Below are 18,573 nucleotides of genomic sequence, written 5' to 3'. Positions count from 1 at the left end.
GAAATATTTAATTAGACGTGAAGTCGACATAATAACGGAAACATTCTGGAGACGTATGGATCATGCCATTTCAATAATGCCCACAGTCTTTTATCTGTCAGTGGAGTATAGTGAAGACGTCGAAGACTTCTCCGCCGATGGTAGCCACAGTTTCTCCACAAATACGGTTAATTATGATATGTTACAAAATAAACGTACATAATTGTCACTTAGGAAGAGATTAGTGCGCATCCCTCAGCAGCCTTACCATTATGTTCTCGAATCGAAGAAGTTTTGAAGTCCATAATCTGTTAACTACGCTGAGACCTTATCGCGACATGTAAAAAAACCTTGCAACGGACATGAAATAAAAAGGTTTGCCTATGGCTTTGTGATTCCTTAGAAACGGCAAAGGACTTGGAAGATCAACTGAATGGATTGGGTAATGCCTTGAAACCAGGCTATAAGACGGACGTCAACATAGGGAAAACAATGATAACAGAATGTGGTCAAATTAACTTACGTGATTTTGAGGGAATTATATAAGGAAATTAGACACTAAAGTAGTAGACTGGTTTTGATATTTGATCGACCAAATAACTGGCTCCTGCAGTAGTAAAGATGATAATTAAATAGATGCACTAGCAGCAAATATTTATTCTAAAAAAGATAAACATGTTAACCTCTAATATATATCTATGTGTTATGAATTCTTTTTATGATAGTATTTGCCTAGATGTAGCCTTGACGCAAGTGAAACTTGAATAATGAACAGTACAGGCAAGGTAAAAATAGCAGCTCTTGAAATGTGGTATTAGAGAAGAATGCTGAAGATTAGACAGGTTCACGGCATAACTAATAGAGAAGCGTAGAGCCGAAGTGGCGAGAAAAGATATTTATGATGCAACTTGACTAAGAGAAAGGGCAGAATGATATGACACATTCTGAGGCTGCAAGGTACAGTCAATTTGCTGATACAAAAGAGTTAAGAGCTTTTGCTACAGTAAACAGGTTCACGTGGATGTAGGTAGTAGAGGTTATGTAGAGATGAAGAGACCTTAATAGGAATAGTGTGGAAAGCTGGATCAATCAAAAATCACTCATTCCGGTAGTGAATGATTCAAGTTATCAAGAATGTTGGTATAGTAACTACAATACTGGAACGTGTTTGGGGGAAACGGTACTCAAATCCCAGTTCGACCCTGTTATTTGAGGTGTTGTGTTGCGTCTTTAAATCACTTGTGACAAATGAAGGACAATTGCTTCAGTAAAGTCATGACCGAATTCTTTTTCAATCCACCTCTGTAGAAGTTATTGCCCAGTGCGTGATGACGCCGCTGTCAACGAAACCTAGAACTATCGGTATCTTTCCGCTTCGAGGTGCAAGATGAGTCACTGCGAAGCCGCGAAGGAAGTGGGGCAAGGTAAAATCCTCGTCCCTGCCTGGCATCGAAACCGGCGCCCTCCATCGGAGATACTTGACATACTACCTCGGCTGTCCTGGATCTGAGGAACGGTTATCAAACCAGTCTGTGTCGCTGACGTACCACCCAGGACTTAAACTCTGAGTACGAATGCCCTAAGGACGCAATTTTATTAGTGCACAAGGTTGGTGAATTAACGATAATAAAGTATCTTGCTCACGTCGTGACAAGAACCTGCTCAGATCCAAGGGCCACTTCTCATGTGATAGCTCTGCTTCAGTTCTGAGAAAGTATCTTTTCTCGGAAAACGGCAGTCAATAGAATAATCCATTAGCGAACAGTTAATTGAAATATCAGGGTCGGCCGAAATGCAAGTTTCGGTGACATATAACAAAATTTCTCATTCAAGAAAGTAGCTGCCACGAATTTTTTGTACATAATTCATGTTTTCAGATACTTATCGTTGTTTGGGATCACGTTCTGTATATCCTTATAGTTGAAATTTGCAGCTTGTGTTGATTAGTAACTGGTTGCAGTTCCCTTTGTGATATTTCGGGAAACTGTAACACTGGTATCATTCCTTTGAAATGGCTGTTCTCACTAATCATTTGTTCTTTAAATCCGCGGCATATTTTGAAGATAGCTAGATTCTGCCTTGGGTGTGGGTAGCGTAATATCCTGCAACGAAACGGAAATGGCATATGTTCCTAGCCAGAACAATAATATTTACGCGCTACATGCGAAGAATAGCAGTTATTCTGCGATCATATCTGACGTTATTAAGATCGTGTTGTAGTGGCTGATATGTTTAATAAAAACGGCACTGTAGCTCAGTGTGTTCGTCCTGCGTTCGATGCGGGTCGCGTCGGAGATTTTTTCTTCCCGGGAACTGTGTATTGTGTTGTCCTCATTATCATTTCATCATCATCGACGGGCGAATCGCCGACTTGCAGTCAAAGAGTCAAATAAAAAGATTTGCACTAGGCGGCCGAACAACCCCTGATGGGGTGTCCTTACCAAAACTGCCATACGATCATTTCAGTTTTCATTATCTGAATTTAACATCGTTATATCCAAACCTTCATCGGTGGTTAAAGACCCGAGCACATGGATCTACTATTTGTCTTTAAATTGCGCCAAAAGGAAAAACTGTCACGCTGCAGAATAAAAATTACAGATTTCAATATTCTTGTAGTGGTTTTCAGTTCGAAAGACGCTAGTTTGTGCTGAGCAAGTATCTTCATCTTTCACGACTAGGACAACCTACATCTACTTGAACATGCTTGTATTAAAGTCTTCGTCTCCGTCTACAATTTTAAATTCCCGTACTTCCCGCCATTACCAAATTGACGATTCACTGATGCCTCAGGACGTGTCCTATTAACTGATGCTTTCTTTTATTCAGCTTGCGTCACAAATTTTTCCTTATTCAGTTCAGTACCTCCTCAGTGGTTATTTGAACTACCCAGCTGATAGTCAGCATTTTTCTGCAGCACCACATCACAAATGTTTCTTTTCTCTTATTGTCTGAACTGTTTACCACCCACGTTTCACTTCCGTAAAAGGCTACACTCCATAAGAATACTCCCAAAAAGAGCTTCCGAAGATTTAAATTTATATTCGATGTTAGCAAATTTCTCTTTTTCAGAAATTCTTTTCTTGCTATAGCCTGCATTATACGTCCGCTCTGCTTCGCCCATCATCAGCTATCTTGCTGCCCTGTGTTAGAAGAAAAAAATTTTTTATGTAGTTAAACACTGTGCCGATCATATACTATGTTGAACCTTAAATATAACTAACAGCCACTGATCTAAAAAGTGAATGAGCAAAACCTTGTGCCACTTAGCAGGCATAGGGCAAGCGATGGCTACGGAGTCCAGAGAACTGGATTCGTAAACGTACAGAGTTAATCAGCCACACTGAGAAACCAGAAAGTGCTTGAAGCCATGGACTTGCATTGAGGAGGAGTAGGGTTCATATCCCTGCTTAGCCCTCCTGAGTTAGGTTATCCATCGTTCCCTGTATCACTCAAGAGTGATGGCAGGATAGCTCCTTTGGAAAGGGCAAGCCCGAGTTCTTTCCCCATTCTTGTCCAGTCGGAACCTCTGCTCCATCTCAAAAGACCCAGTCGTCGATGGGACCTGAAATTCTCATCTTCATTACGATGTTGACGAGTTATCGCAAAGCTTGCGTTGACAACTTTCGTTGCACAGTAAAATCCGAAGGAGTTAACATTATCAGACAGAAACTTCACGATAATAGTGGTCTTGTTTCTGGTGAGCATCCTTGAACGAAGTCTTCTAACTTTTTCCTAGAACCTGCAAAGTAACTCATGTCTTTCTAAACGTTTTATCCGAAGGCGTGCTGAAAAGTAATGCCTCTGAATTTTTTTATGTGAAACACTTAAAGCATTTTAAATAAAACAAACGTTATTCTACATCTTTATTCTTCATGTCTACATATTTGCAGCTATATGCTGCTAGAGGACTCCGAACTGTAGCGTGTAATGTGACGATGTGTAACGTAACTATGTAAGTCCATCAGAAACAGCGTGTTGTTATCGAGTTTCGAATTCGAAGAGTTCGTCCACACATGGAATACCCTATCTTTCAGCATGAAAATGCCAGTACACGCAAGAGCGCTTTATCTGCAACAATGTGACGCCTTGGTTTCACTGTCATTGGCCATTCTCTACACTATTCAAAATTTAAAGAACACCTTCGACAACTTCACTTTCATAGTGATGAAGTGGTGTAAACAGAGGTGAGGTCGCTCCTTCAAGAAGTCAAACATTCTAAAGTGACGGTACTAACGAACTGTCCTCTCTTTAGGAGAAATATGTCCGTCGCCAGGATGACTATGTTGAAGAACAAAATGCAGAATGTTAATAACACGTTTTATTTAAAAAGCATTAAGATATTTTACATAAAAATTCGGAGGCACTACTTTTTAGCAAGCTCTCTTACTATCAACGAGCACTGCAAATTTACTGCAAAGCTTGCTCAGTATGAATGCGGCATTGTTACCAAATTTATGAACAAAAAGAGAGCGATGCAGTGTTCTCATACGACGAACGAGCCAATGTAAAGTTTGCCTCGCCATCATGAGTACCGTTTTCTATGACCTCTCGAAATCCTCCCGGCAAATGCTGTGGTGATTTTTTTAAAACAAATCGTCAACCGACGAGATACGGCTATTGCGAGTGACAGGGCCTACGGTGCAGGAATCAGCCACGAGGAAATAATTGAAGACCTCGGCTGAAACCGATGGTAAAGAACAAACGGTGTAGGCTCTGAGCACTATGGGACTCAACTGCTGAGGTCATTAGTCCCCTAGAACTTAGAACTAGTTAAACCTAACTAACCTAAGGACATCACAAACATCCATGCCCGAGGCAGGATTCGAACCTGCGACCGTAGCGGTCTTGCGGTTCCAGACTGAAGCGCCTTTAACCGCACGGCCACTTCGGCCGGCCAAACGGTGTAGGAATCGACCATGAGAGAATGCGGTAAAGGAAGACCTCGGCTGAAGCCGATGGTAAAGAACAATTTGGTTGTTTGAGAAATTGCGAAGTAAAGTTTCTATAAAATCTCTTTAAGTTATTTCAGGTACATCCATTGTGATTATTTTAAAGTATCTAAGTGATTGTCTGTAAATAATTCTAGAGTAGCCCATAATTTTTGAAATTGAAAATTCTATCCAAAATTATGTTTTAAAAAAATGCATAAATCAGTCCAAACATTGTTTACTTGAAAACTGAGTGCACTTAACATGTTAACGAAACATTACTGTGAAACTTACAAAAATATTGCCCGTAACATTTCTGCCCTCATTCATAAATTCACGTAAACTTTGGCAAGGGACACAACATTGTTCACTTGCTTTGATAATTATTCACATTTACCTGATCAACTTTTGAACCGCATTTGCGTTCAGAAAGGTATTCAGTATCTTTTCTGAGTCATAATTGTGCACATCATCCTCAGATTCGTACGAATTGTCCCTGAAAACCATTTTCCTGGCGCGAACACTGCGCACGTTACTACTGGCAGCCATGTTTTTGGCTCTTGCTTACTGCACACATCCTGACAAAGTTGCCATTAGTGATATCTGGGATAAGAGAAAGAGATGCATTTCCCGCTTTATGGTGGGACTGTTTACTAATACGAATAAATCACATCACGTTCCATGTTTTACAGCTAGGATCAGTTTTTCATCAACTGTCTCTTACCATTATTTATAACTGAGCTGTCCAATTAATTACTATGTCTGATTGGATTCAAAACCACACGGTCATTTTTGAAGCAGGTTATCCGTATAGCTTTAATATGGGGACAGGCATCTTGGGGGACCAGGTAGTATGAGCTGCAAGATTGACAAGATTGTTTCATTGCTCACGTGGACTCTTTATGTGTTTCATTCGTACTGTGTGACGACGGGAAAATATCTGCGGTTGCCTACGGAACCAGTGAGTGTATCGAGACGTACACCTCTTCGTCCAAAGCAAATTAACGGCTACTGTATGGATTATGTGTAATAGTCGAAATAACCTTGGTTCGCAATATGTGAGCGGGCATTATCCTGCAACAGAATGATGCTGTCCGTCAACATTCCTGGACGTTTGAAATTGATAGCCTGCTTCAGATTTTGCAAAGTGTCCACGTACCGCTGTGCGGTCAGAGAAAAAAGCCATCATGATATTCCTTGAGCTGGCTGCCTGTTGTTTCGACTAGGCTGCAGAAGTTTTACTGGCAACCCTCACACACCCGTCATACAGTCCGGATCGCTTCCCATTCGATTTCCATATTTTTGGAGCCTCAAAGAAAGAAATTCGTGGCCGGCCGGTGTGGCCGAGCGGTTGTAGGCGCTTCAGTCTGGAACCGCGCGACCGCTACGGTCGCAGGTTCGAATCCTGCCTCGGGCATGGATGTGTGTGATGTCCTTAGGTTAGTTAGGTTTAAGTAGTTCTAAGTTATAGGGGACTGATGACCTCAGATGTTAACTCCCATAGTGCTCAGAGCCATTTTTTGAAAGAAATTCGTGGCCGTCGATTTGCTTCGGACGACGAGGTGCATGTCTGACAGAATCATGGTTCCGTAAGCAACAGCAAACATTTTTCCATGGTGGGACTAACCGTCTTGGCTAATAGTGGGATAATTGTAGTAACAAATACGACGATTACTTTTTGAAATAAAAAACCGTTAACTTTTTTCCCATCTGTCTCTTTTTTATTTGACTGCCCCTTATAAACTGAAATTCTAGTAACTATAAGACAGGCAGCGTAGCAGTTACTTCGAAGTTTTTATCGAAAAACGTGCAATATATAGCTTACAGATAGGCTTATTTTGAGATAGCAAATTTAGAAGGAAAATATAATGTTTCAATTAGATCAACTACTATGATCTAGTAACAGAAGAGTTTTGGACCATGCGTTTATACAGATTTATTTTCTCCCCTTGATTCCTACATAATTTAGGTAAAATTCATAGTTTGTGGGTGATTTTGCCATTTTACATTACTCATGCGATCTTACAACCGCAATACTATAGAAGTATATGGCCATCAGGAGGCTGGCAAATTGGGCTGATACAACTGGCTTCAGGTTCTCATAAAAATACGTGTTTAAGTATTAACAGCTTACGTAGTAGTTCTAAAGTACCAGAAATGAAAGTGGTACACAGCTTCTTGTTCAAAATGTTCAAATGTGTGTGAAATCTTATGGGACTTAACTGCTAAGGTCATTAGTCCTTAAGCTTACACATTACTTAACCTAAATTATCCTAAGGACAAACACACACACCCATGCCCGATGGAGGACTCGAACCTCCGCCGGGACCAGCCTCACAGTCCATGACTGCAGCGCCTGAGACCGCTCGGCTAATCCCGCGCGGCACAGCTTCTTGAATGTTAAGTAATGTGTACGACTTCTGGATCTAATATTCTACACGAAACGCGTGGTCACCGCATCTGGAACAACTACGAACTAAGAGCACAAAATCACTGAATATCTTGCAAGGCCTCAACAATAAGGCGTGAGGCTCATTCAGATCCCATCTCCTGTAGTCCGACAGAGCTTTTGTAAGATCCCGACTAGATTACGGTAGCGTTGTTTGTGGATCAGCACGATCTGCTACCTAGAGATGCTAATTTCTGTCTACCATGAAGGTATCAAGCTCTCAGCAGCGTCAGAGTCCTGTGAAGTGACCATGTCCAACCCAGCTGCACCACACGCTGTGACCAGCGACAAAAAAGAAAGAAAAGAAGGCCTAGATACATGTTCTGTTTGCCCCCTTCTTAACTACAGCACATGATCACCGTTCCAAAATATAATTCTGTTCGGTTTTTCGTATACACCAAATATGTACAATTTACTTGTTCGAGCAGTGGTAACAGATTTTTTTTAAATTACACATTGTTATAATACTAACATGAACAGAAAGAGAAATTGCTAGTTTACGGACCATCTTTATTCATTCCGCCGGTTCGTCGCTATTCACATTCAAATATATGTCTAATATACGTTGAATATTCAGAAATTGCCTATGAAATAAACATAAAAAATTAGACGATAGTACAACTCATTCATGCAGTGACCAAGTTTCTCGCGTATGCGCGGAGATCTTTGTTTTTGGCACATTGTTGTTGTAGAGGTCTTCAGTCCAGAGACTGGTTTGATGCAGCTCTCCATGCTACTCTATCCTGTACAAGCTTCTTCATCTGCCAGTACCTACTGCAACCTACATCCTTCTGAATCTGTTCAGTGTGTTCATTTCTTGGTCTCCCTCTACGATTTTTACCCTCCACGCTGCCCTCCAATACTAAACGGGTGATCCCTTGATGCCTCAGAATATGTCCTTCCAACCGATCCCTTCTTCGAGTCAAGTTGTGCCACAAACTTCTCTTCTCCCCAGTCCTATTCAATACTTCCTCATTAGTTACGTGATCTACCCATCTAATCTTCAGCATTCTTCTGTAGCACCACAGTTCGAAAGCTTCTATTCTCTTCTTGTCTAAAATATTTATCGTCCACGTTTCACTTCCATACATGGCAACATTCAATACAAATACCTTCAGAAACGACTTCCTGACACTTAAATCTATACTCGATGTTAACAAATTTCTCTTCTTCAGAAACGCTTTCCTTGCCATTGTCAGTCTACATTTTATACCCTCTCTACTTCGATCGTCATCAGTTATTTTGCTCCCCAAATAGCAAAACTCATTTACTACTTTAAGCGTCTCATTTCCTAATCTAATGTTATAAACAGTTTCTCATGCAAATGTCAATAAATGTGTCGTACAAACATGGCTATAATTTTATGGAAATCGATTCTTTATTTCGAATTCATCACTGTCTTTAGATTTTCTGTAGCTCTTTTGAAAGCGATTTTAGTGATTTAGTTTATATATCGTACTTTGGCTTACACCATGTTTGCGGGCCACCTGCCTGGAACTTGTACTAGGGTTCGTCTCAATCTCCTGCAGAGCAGGATCCTCCAAAGCTAGTGCACACACAGTCCGTTGCCTTAAAAAAATGGTTCAAATGACTCCAAGCACTATGGGACTGAGGTCATCAATCCCCTAGAACTTAGAACTACTTAAACCTAACTAACCTAACGACATCACACGCATCCATGCCCGAGGCAGGATTCGAACTTGGGACCGTAGCAGCATCCGTTGCCGCCCTGCACGAAAACGTCAAGGACTTGTAGAGGGGAATAAGTACATAATATTCTGAATAGGAACCCGTGTCCGGCAACGACGCGAAAGAGCGTCAAAGTTACAGGCGCCGCTGCCTATAAATGAATGTATACACTGGGTGATTCCGCGATGATGTTACAAGCTTTCTAGGATGATGGAGATGGATAAATGTATCAACTTGAGATAAGGGTCCCTGTACCGACAACGAACGAGTCGAAAGTTATAAGCGAAAACCATTCTGATACCTCTGACAATTAAATACATGCACCGGTACTGTTGTTGCCAAGACCTTAGGATATGCAACTTTCAGAGGTAGTAGTATGGACCAAAACAAGGAAAAAATGTCCAATAAACAAGTGCTCTAAAATGAATACCTGAAGAGCTATGAGCACTTGGTCATCTTCGCCAGTGTGAAACACATCTCTATTGAACAAGTGCTCAAAGCCTTTTAGAGCCTATGTTTACTAGACATTGTCTCTTGTTTTGGTCCATACTACCACCTCTGAAAGTGCATATCCTACAGTCTTAACAACAACAGTACCGGTACACGCATTCCACTGTCAGAGGTGTCAATGATTTTCGCTTGTAACTTTCGATTCGTTCATTTCCGAGCCAGGGACCCCACACGTCGAAAGTGGTATATTTATCCGTGTCCATCATCCCTGAAAGTTCGTAACATCGTCACGTAATCACGCCATATATACATACATTTACAGGCGCCGACCCTATAACTTTGACGCTCTGTAGCGTCGTTGGACGTCATTTCCAGACGTGGGTTACTATTCAAAATACTATGCACTCACTCCCGTCAACAAGTCCCCGGAGATCGTAACGGGAATTTCCGAACACGCTCTGTACACAACCACATATCACTCAGTTAAACCTTCCATATCATGACCAATATACAGTCTATGATCAAAAGTATCCGGACATCTGGCTGACAATGATTTACAAATTCGTGGCGCGCTCCATCGGTCATGCTGGAATTCAGTATGTTGTTGGCCCACCCTTAGCATTGATGACAATTTCACTCTCGCAGACATACGTTCAATCAGGTGCTGGAAGGTTACTTGGGGAATGGCAGCTCTTCTTCACGGAGTGCTGCACTGAGGAGAGGTATCGACGTGATTTATACATTGATTTTATCAGTGATGAATTATACACTCCTGGAAATGGAAAAAAGAACACATTGACACCGGTGTGTCAGACCCACCATACTTGCTCCGGACACTGCGAGAGGGCTGTACAAGCAATGATCAGACGCACGGCACAGCGCACACACCAGGAACCGCGGTGTTGGCCGTCGAATGGCGCTAGCTGCGCAGCATTTGTGCACCGCCGCCGTCAGTGTCAGCCAGTTTGCCGTGGCATACGGAGCTCCATCGCAGTCTTTAACACTGGTAGCATGCCGCGACAGCGTGGACGTGAACCGTATGTGCAGTTGACGGGCTTTGAGCGAGGGCGTATAGTGGGCATGCGGGAGGCCGGGTGGACGTACCGCCGAATTGCTCAACACGTGGGGCGTGAGGTCTCCACAGTACATCGATGTTGTCGCCAGTGGTCGGCGGAAGGTGCACGTGCCCGTCGACCTGGGACCGGACCGCAGCGACGCACGGATGCACGCCAAGACCGTAGGATCCTACGCAGTGCCGTAGGGGACCGCACCGCCACTTCCCAGCAAATTAGGGACACTGTTGCTCCTGGGGTATCGGCGAGGACCATTCGCAACCGTCTCCATGAAGCTGGGCTACGGTTCCGCACACCGTTAGGCCGTCTTCCGCTCACGCCCCAACATCGTGCAGCCCGCCTCCAGTGGTGTCGCGACAGGCGTGAATGGAGGGACGAATGGAGACGTGTCGTCTTCAGCAATGAGAGTCGCTTCTGCCTTGGTGCCAATGATGGTCGTATGCGTGTTTGGCGCCGCAGGTGAGCGCCACAATCAGGACTGCATACGACCGAGGCACACAGGGCCAACACCCGGCATCATGGTGTGGGGAGCGATCTCCTACACTGGCCGTACACCACTGGTGATCGTCGAGGGGACACTGAATAGTGCACGGTGCATCCAAACCGTCATCGAACCCATCGTTCTACCATTCCTAGACCGGCAAGGGAACTTGCGGATCCAACAGGACAATGCACGTTCGCATGTATCCCGTGCCACCCAACGTGCTCTAGAAGGTGTAAGTCAACTACCCTGGCCAGCAAGATCTCCGGATCTGTCCCCCATTGAGCATGTTTGGGACTGGATGAAGCGTCGTCTCACGCGGTCTGCACGTCCAGCACGAACGCTGGTCCAACTGAGGCGCCAGGTGGAAATGGCATGGCAAGCCGTTCCACAGGACTACATCCAGCATCTCTACGATCGTCTCCATGGGAGAATAGCAGCCTGCATTGCTGCGAAAGGTGGATATACACTGTACTAGTGCCGACATTGTGCATGCTCTGTTGCCTGTGTCTATGTGCCCGTGGTTCTGTCAGTGTGATCATCTGATGTATCTGACCCCAGGAATGTGTCAATAAAGTTTCCCCTTCCTGGGACAATGAATTCACGGTGTTTTTATTTCAATTTCCAGGAGTGTATATTTCTATTACATAGCCAAGAATTCTATGTTCCTGTAGCATCATTACAATAATTTAGAACGGTCATCTTTCAAGAAACTACATTGTCTTTCCCATAGCTTGCTCCTCTTCTGCCCTCATGTTTACTTACCAAACGAATTTTGTGTGTAAGACGTGGCGCATGCGATTTTCAGGGCACTGCAGCATGGGATGTACTCGTATTCGAAACACGAAATTCCTTTTCTTTTTTTATTACCGTAGCGGACTGCAAGCCGTCGAGTGCAGAGAAACCAGTCCAGTGAATTGAGGACACTGTTCTTCCAGTGCACCAACTAGGGAAAGGATGATATTCTGTCGGGCACAGGGCATGTGGAAATTCGAAGTCATAAAATTGCAGATGTGGTACCCTGTGGATCTGCATGCTACCTATTGTTTTCAACATAAAATTACTCTCTCCACTCCCTCCTAATTAACATACAGTGATAGAGCTGTTGAGGCACAGGAACAAATGTCAAAGAACATTGGGTGGATTGCTGTCTGCAGTTGGTGAAGAAATCTACTATCCGGCTATGGCTATGTGTCTGGCGAAAAGAGAAACACGAGTTGTTTAACCGTATCTGCAAATCGTTTATTCACATTCGCATCGCATCCTCGGATATTAAAATTCTCTAAATCACATTAGAACAGAAACTGCAATGCGTTCACCACTCTGTCAACAAATACACACCAGTAAGTTATTGCGATTATTTTGTTTGCCGTAATTGGATGGAGACGGGCACAAGACCGAGGAATGATTCACAGTAGAAGTTTGGACGGTGAAGAGCTGTGCTCGGTCAGACGTGGATGCACAGACGAGAGGGTCAAGGCGTGTCAGGCGATAGCATCGCGGATTAGCAATGCATGGGGCAGAGGCTGACACCACGCGGCCAGGTCAGCCACGCGCCGTCCCCAGTCCTCTTAGAGTGTCGCATGATGGAGGTACAGTCACGGCGCGGGCGAAGTGGAGCGGCTCTGCCCGGCCAGCTAGCGGGCTGTTGCGTGTTACACAGACGAGTCTCTGACTAAAGTGACACCGTCGGCCAAGCACAGTAGATTGCACAGACGTTAGACAAAGATTATGTGCAAAGTACGAAATCAAGGCACTTAAAATGGTGTCATTAAAACTGAAACACAGCAAGGGATAGCAAATAAGGAAATTTTACTTACTGTGCTTATGCAGTATAACAGGAGGAATTAAATTTGTAGGTTACTTCGAGGTGTACAAGTCTGCAGCAACAACAATAACACGAAGGGAAAAATACACTACTGGCTATTGAAATTGATACACCACGAAGATGACGTGCCACAGACGCGAAATTTAACCAACAGGAAGAAGATGCTGTGATATGCATATGATTAGCTTTTCAGAGCATTCACACAAGGTTGGCGCCGGTGGCGACTCCTACAACGTGCTCACATAAGGAAAGTTTCCAACCGATTTCTCATACACAAACAGCAGTTGACCGGCGTTGCCTGGTGAAACGTTGTTGTGATGCCTCGTGTAAGGAGGAGAAATGTGTACCATCACGTTTCCTACTTTGATAAAGGTCGGATAGTAGCCTATCGCGATTGCGGTTTATCGTATCGCGACATTGCTGCTCGCGTTGGTCAAGATCCAATGACTGTTAGCAGAATATGGAATCGGTGGGTTCAGGAGGGTAATACGGAACGCCGTGCTGCATCCCAACGGCCTCATATCACTAGCAGTCGAGATGACAGGCGTCTTATCCGCATGGTTGTAACGGAACGTGCAGCCACGTTTCGATCCTTGAGTCAACAGATGGGGACGTTTGCAAGACAACCACCATCTAAACGACCAGTTCGATGACGTTTTGCAGCAGCATGGATTATCATCTCGGAGACCATGGCTGCTGTTACCCTTGACGCTACATCACAGACAGGAGCGCCTGCGATGGTGTACTCAACGACGAACCTGGGTGTACGAATGGCAAACGTCATTTTTTCGGATGAATCCAGCCTCTGTTTGGCGACATCGCGGTGAACGTACATTGGAAGCATGTATTCGTCATCGCCATACTGGCGTATCACCCGGCGTGATGGTTTGGGGTGCCATTGGTTACATGTCTCGGTCACCTCTTGTTCGCATTGACGGCACTTTGAAGAGTGGACGTTACATTTCAGATGTGTTACGACCCGTGGCTCTACCCTTCATTCAATCCCTGCGAAATCCTACATTTCAGCAGGATAATGCACGACCGCATGTTGCAGGTCCTGTACGGGCCTTTCTGGATACAGAAAATGTTCGACTGCTGTCCTGGTCAGCACATTCTCCAGATCTCTCACCAATTGAAAACGTTCGGTCAATGGTGGCCGAGCAACTGGCTCGTCACAATACGCCAGTCACTACTCTTGATTAACTGTGGTATCGTGGTGAAGCTGCATAGGCAGCTTTACCTCTACACGCCATCCAAGCACTGTTTGACTCAATGCCCAGGCGTATCAAGGCCGTTATCACAGCCAGAGGCCGGTCGGAGTGGCCGAGCGGTTAAAGGCGCTACAGTCTGGAACCGCACGACCGCTACGGTCGCAGGTTCGATTCCTGCCTCGGGCATGGATGTGTGTGATGTCCTTAGGTTAGTTAGGTTTAAGTAGTTCTAAGTTCTAGGGGACTTATGACCACAGCAGTTGAGTCCCATAGTGGTCAGAGCCATTTGAACCATTACGGCCAGAGGTGGTTGTTCTGGGTACTGATTTTTCAGGATCTATGCACACAAATTGCGTGAAAATGTAATCACATGTCAGTTCTAGTATAATATATTTGTCCAATGAATACCCGTTTATCATCTGTATTTCTTCTTGGAGTAGCAATTTTAATGGCCAGTAGTGTACACATAACATAGTAAACTACGGGAAACTGTCCGAGTCTGTCAAAAAGTTAACCGAGAGTGTGTGAGCGTATGAGAACATATTCCCTGTATAAACGATATTACAGTGCCTCTGTTAATCTGAATTACGATGCAGTGTTCCTTCGGGCATTCATGCATGCATTGCTACAGACAGCCGTTATGAAATACATGAAATGTTTTTGCAGCTGCGAGTATGGGCAATCCTTAGCTGTGTAGTGGAATGACCACAATGAAAATCTGGACTGAGCTGGGAGTCGAACCCGGATTTCCCGCTTATCGCTAGCGGTCGCCTTACGATTTGGCTATCTGAGTACCGCCCACGACCACACCCAGACTTCCATATGTTGTCGATCACGTGTCTACGATCTGTACTCGTACATCCCATTGTGCATATTCCTGTACAGGGGAGACATACTTGATATGGAAGTCGCTTGCCTGGTGTCGGCGGAGATATGCGATATTGCAGTGCCTGTGTTGTTCTGAATTACGAAGCAATGTTCCTACCGAAGGAACAGGCACAGCGGTGACTACAGCCGTTATGAAATACACGAAATGTACAATGTAATGACGACAGCAAAAACTTGTGCCGGATACAGGCACTGCAATATCGTATGTATCCGCCGACACCGGGCAAGAGACTTTCAAGTAAATATGTCTTCCCTGTACGGGAATATTCATAATGGATGTACGAGTACTGGTCGCAGACACGTGGTTGACGACATATGGAAGTTGGGGCTGACTCTGAGTCTGCTCGGATAGTCAAATGGTAAGGCGGCTGCTCACGATAAGCGGGAATTATTGGTTCGAGGCCCGGTCCGGCACAAGTTTTCATTGTTGACATTCCATCATACAGCTGATGGTTGTCCCTATTGGCAGCTACGAATACATTTCATGTAATCCCTGTATGGCGAATTTCCGAACTTCCTTCTTAATCATTGATTTTTGTTGAACTGCACGTCTGTGGCAATGTGTAGCCCGTTACCCTGTGAGACAGGAAGGCGAGGAAAAAGCAGATAAATCTGTGAGCCAGTTTGTTGTGATCGTTGTTCTGGCACGCCACCCAAACTGAATGTAATTTTTAGGCGGTTTGCCACACTCATTTAGTGTGTAAATCGTCTAAAGACACACAGACTAAATGACCATAAACGTAAAAATCTTTACATCACTATTACGTTTTCAAAGTAGCATTTGAGCTGTATCTTAACACTAGATTACTAAATTCTCGTAAAATTTTCGACTGTAGAGGTACTGATTCGAGGTTCCCGCCAATCGACAATGAAGAGCCTGAGAAACTGGTACACCTGCCTAACATCGTGTAGGGCCCCCGTGAGCACACGGAATTGCCGCAACACGACGTGGCATGGACTGAACTAACGTCTGAAGTAGTACTGGAGCGAACTAACACCACGAATCCTGCATGGCTGTGCATAAAACCGCAAGAGTACGAGGGGGTGGAGATCTCTTCTGAACAGCACGTTGCAAGGCATCCCAGATATGCTCAATAATGTTCACGTCTGACGAGTTTGGTAGTCAGCGAAAGCGTTTAAACTCAGAAGAGTGTTCCTGGAGCCACTCTGTAGCAATTCTGGACGTTTGGGGTGTCGCATTGTCCTGCTAGAATTGTCCCAGTTCGTTGGGAAACACAATAGACATGATTGGATGCAGGTGATCAGACAGGATGCTTACGTACGTGTCACCTATCAGAGTCGTATCTAGACGTATCAGGGGTCCCATTCCCCTCCAACTGCACACGCCCCACACCATTACAGAGCCTCAACCAGCTTGAACAGTCCGCTACTGACATGCAGGGTCCATGGATTCATGAGGTTGGCTCCATATCCGTACACGTCCACCACTCAATACAGTTTGAAACGAGACTCGTCCGACGTGGCAACATGTTTCCAGTGATCAACAGTCTAATGTCGGCGAGGCGTAAAGGCGTAAAGCTTTGTGTCGTGCAGTCATCAAGGGTACACGAGTGAGCCTTCGGGTCCGAAAGGCCATATCGATGATGTTTCGTTGAATGGTTCGCACTTGTTGATGACCTAGCATTGAGATGTGCAGCAATTTGGGGAATGGTTGCACTTCTGTCTCGTTGAACGATTCTCTTCAGCGATGTCGGAGATTTGATGTTTTACCGGACTCCTGATATTCACGGAACACTCGTGAAATAGTCGTACGGGAAAATCCCCACTTCACTGCTACCTCGGAGATGCTGTGTCCCATTGCTCGTTCGCCGCCTGTAACACCACGTTAAAACTCACTTAAATCTTAATAACCTGCCATTGTACAAGCAGTAACCAATCTAACATCTGCGCCACACACTTGTCTCATACAGGCGTTGCCGATCGCAGCGCCGTATTCCGCCTGTTTGCATGTCTCTGAATACTCATGCCTATACCAGTTTCTTTGGCGCTTCAGTGTAGAATTGTCAGTATAGTGTGTAAAAGAGATATTTTGTACTTATTTTGTATGTGACCTACCAATGGAGACTTTATAACTGTAATTAACTAGTACATAAACTATAAATTATGCTTTCCTTTGAATACAATATGGATTAGTAAAATTTACGATAGTTTATTAACAATTTAACATTTTGGCCCCTTTAGTGTTCTAGGATTAAAGAAGTTTACTACTAGCTACATCCACCCAAAATGTTTTATCCGGACAAGTAAAACATTTTTGAAGCTCCCGAATTTTTGCCTTTTTGGTAATAGATCAAATGACTGAGAATATGTTTTTATTAAGATAAAGAAAAAATCTGCACCAATGCAAAGGAAAGTATCTCTGCTCGTCGCATGCGACCTCTTCAAGAAATATAGCTCCTGCTCTAGTGACTCCAGATCGCGGCCGTGTCGGAGAGTTTCTGCACTCGAAAACGTGGTTTTCGTGTCGTCCTGATTATTCCATCCCATCTTCATCACAAAGACACGGAAGTCGCCGAAGTGGCATCAAATAGAAAGACTTTCTACAGGTGGCCAAATGATCATTTTGTATTTATTTAAGAAATATTATTGCGATGTTGATTATCTTCAAGATAATTAAAAATTGCATCAGTTAATTTCATAATTTGTGTCAAAGAAAAGAAAAATGAGTTAATGGATAAAGGACTGAGAAAATTTTAGAGCATAATTAAGAACCCTATTAAGTTCATACTCACTTTGACACAAAACTAATTGATTCCGAACGCTTTCCCGCGATTTTGGCAATTTTAGCGGCCAACGACTTTGGCTATATTTATGCAGTATGAATGGATTCCCCGTAGTGTTAAACCCTTACCTGTTTGAGAGGATACCCCAGTAAAGATTCTGGTGACGGACAGGTTAATTAAATAAGAGTAAGTTCTGTCGAGCAGTTCGACAGGAGTTTCAATAGCTGTGAAGGAGAAGCGAGACTGGGGTTTAAAGACCCTATGAGAGGACAGGGCATTAGAAGCAGAACGCAAGCACAAGTGGGCAAACATGGCGTATGAAAACTGCTGTGTCCTTTTGGGAGTTATGTGACTCAGAATTTGCGGCAATATATTTAGAGAAAGCTCAGAAAACCTAAATTTGGATGGTCGGGGTGTGATCCAAATTCTTCCCCAATACGAACCGTTGACTCAACCCACTCGATCTGATATTAATGATATGATATAATTTTTACCCTCACACTGCCGCTTTCTTACACAAAACATGTGCTGCGTTTGATTCGATGCTTTTTTTTTTAGATCACTTTGTAATGGCCTTGAAGCTTCAAATGGAAGTAAATTAATCTATGCTGAAATCAAAAGTTATGTTGCTGTCGAATTACTTATTTTTCAGTGCGTATATGAAGTATATCACATTGCCCGTATATACACGTCTTGTACAGTGACGAATAAAAATACTCATAACCTTACGTATATGCACTATTCTAGAGATAATATGCTTCAGATAGGCTACTAGGGCAGGAACATCGTTTGTAAATGAAAGTATAAATATCAGATTGTTGGCATCATGAAAGTCACGTAATCACTCAGA

The sequence above is a fragment of the Schistocerca cancellata genome, chromosome 2 (genome assembly GCF_023864275.1).
Source record: "Schistocerca cancellata isolate TAMUIC-IGC-003103 chromosome 2, iqSchCanc2.1, whole genome shotgun sequence".
NCBI classification, from domain to species: domain Eukaryota; kingdom Metazoa; phylum Arthropoda; class Insecta; order Orthoptera; family Acrididae; genus Schistocerca; species Schistocerca cancellata.
The sequence above is the reverse complement of the archived record's forward strand: the minus strand, read 5'-3'. Positions refer to the sequence as shown.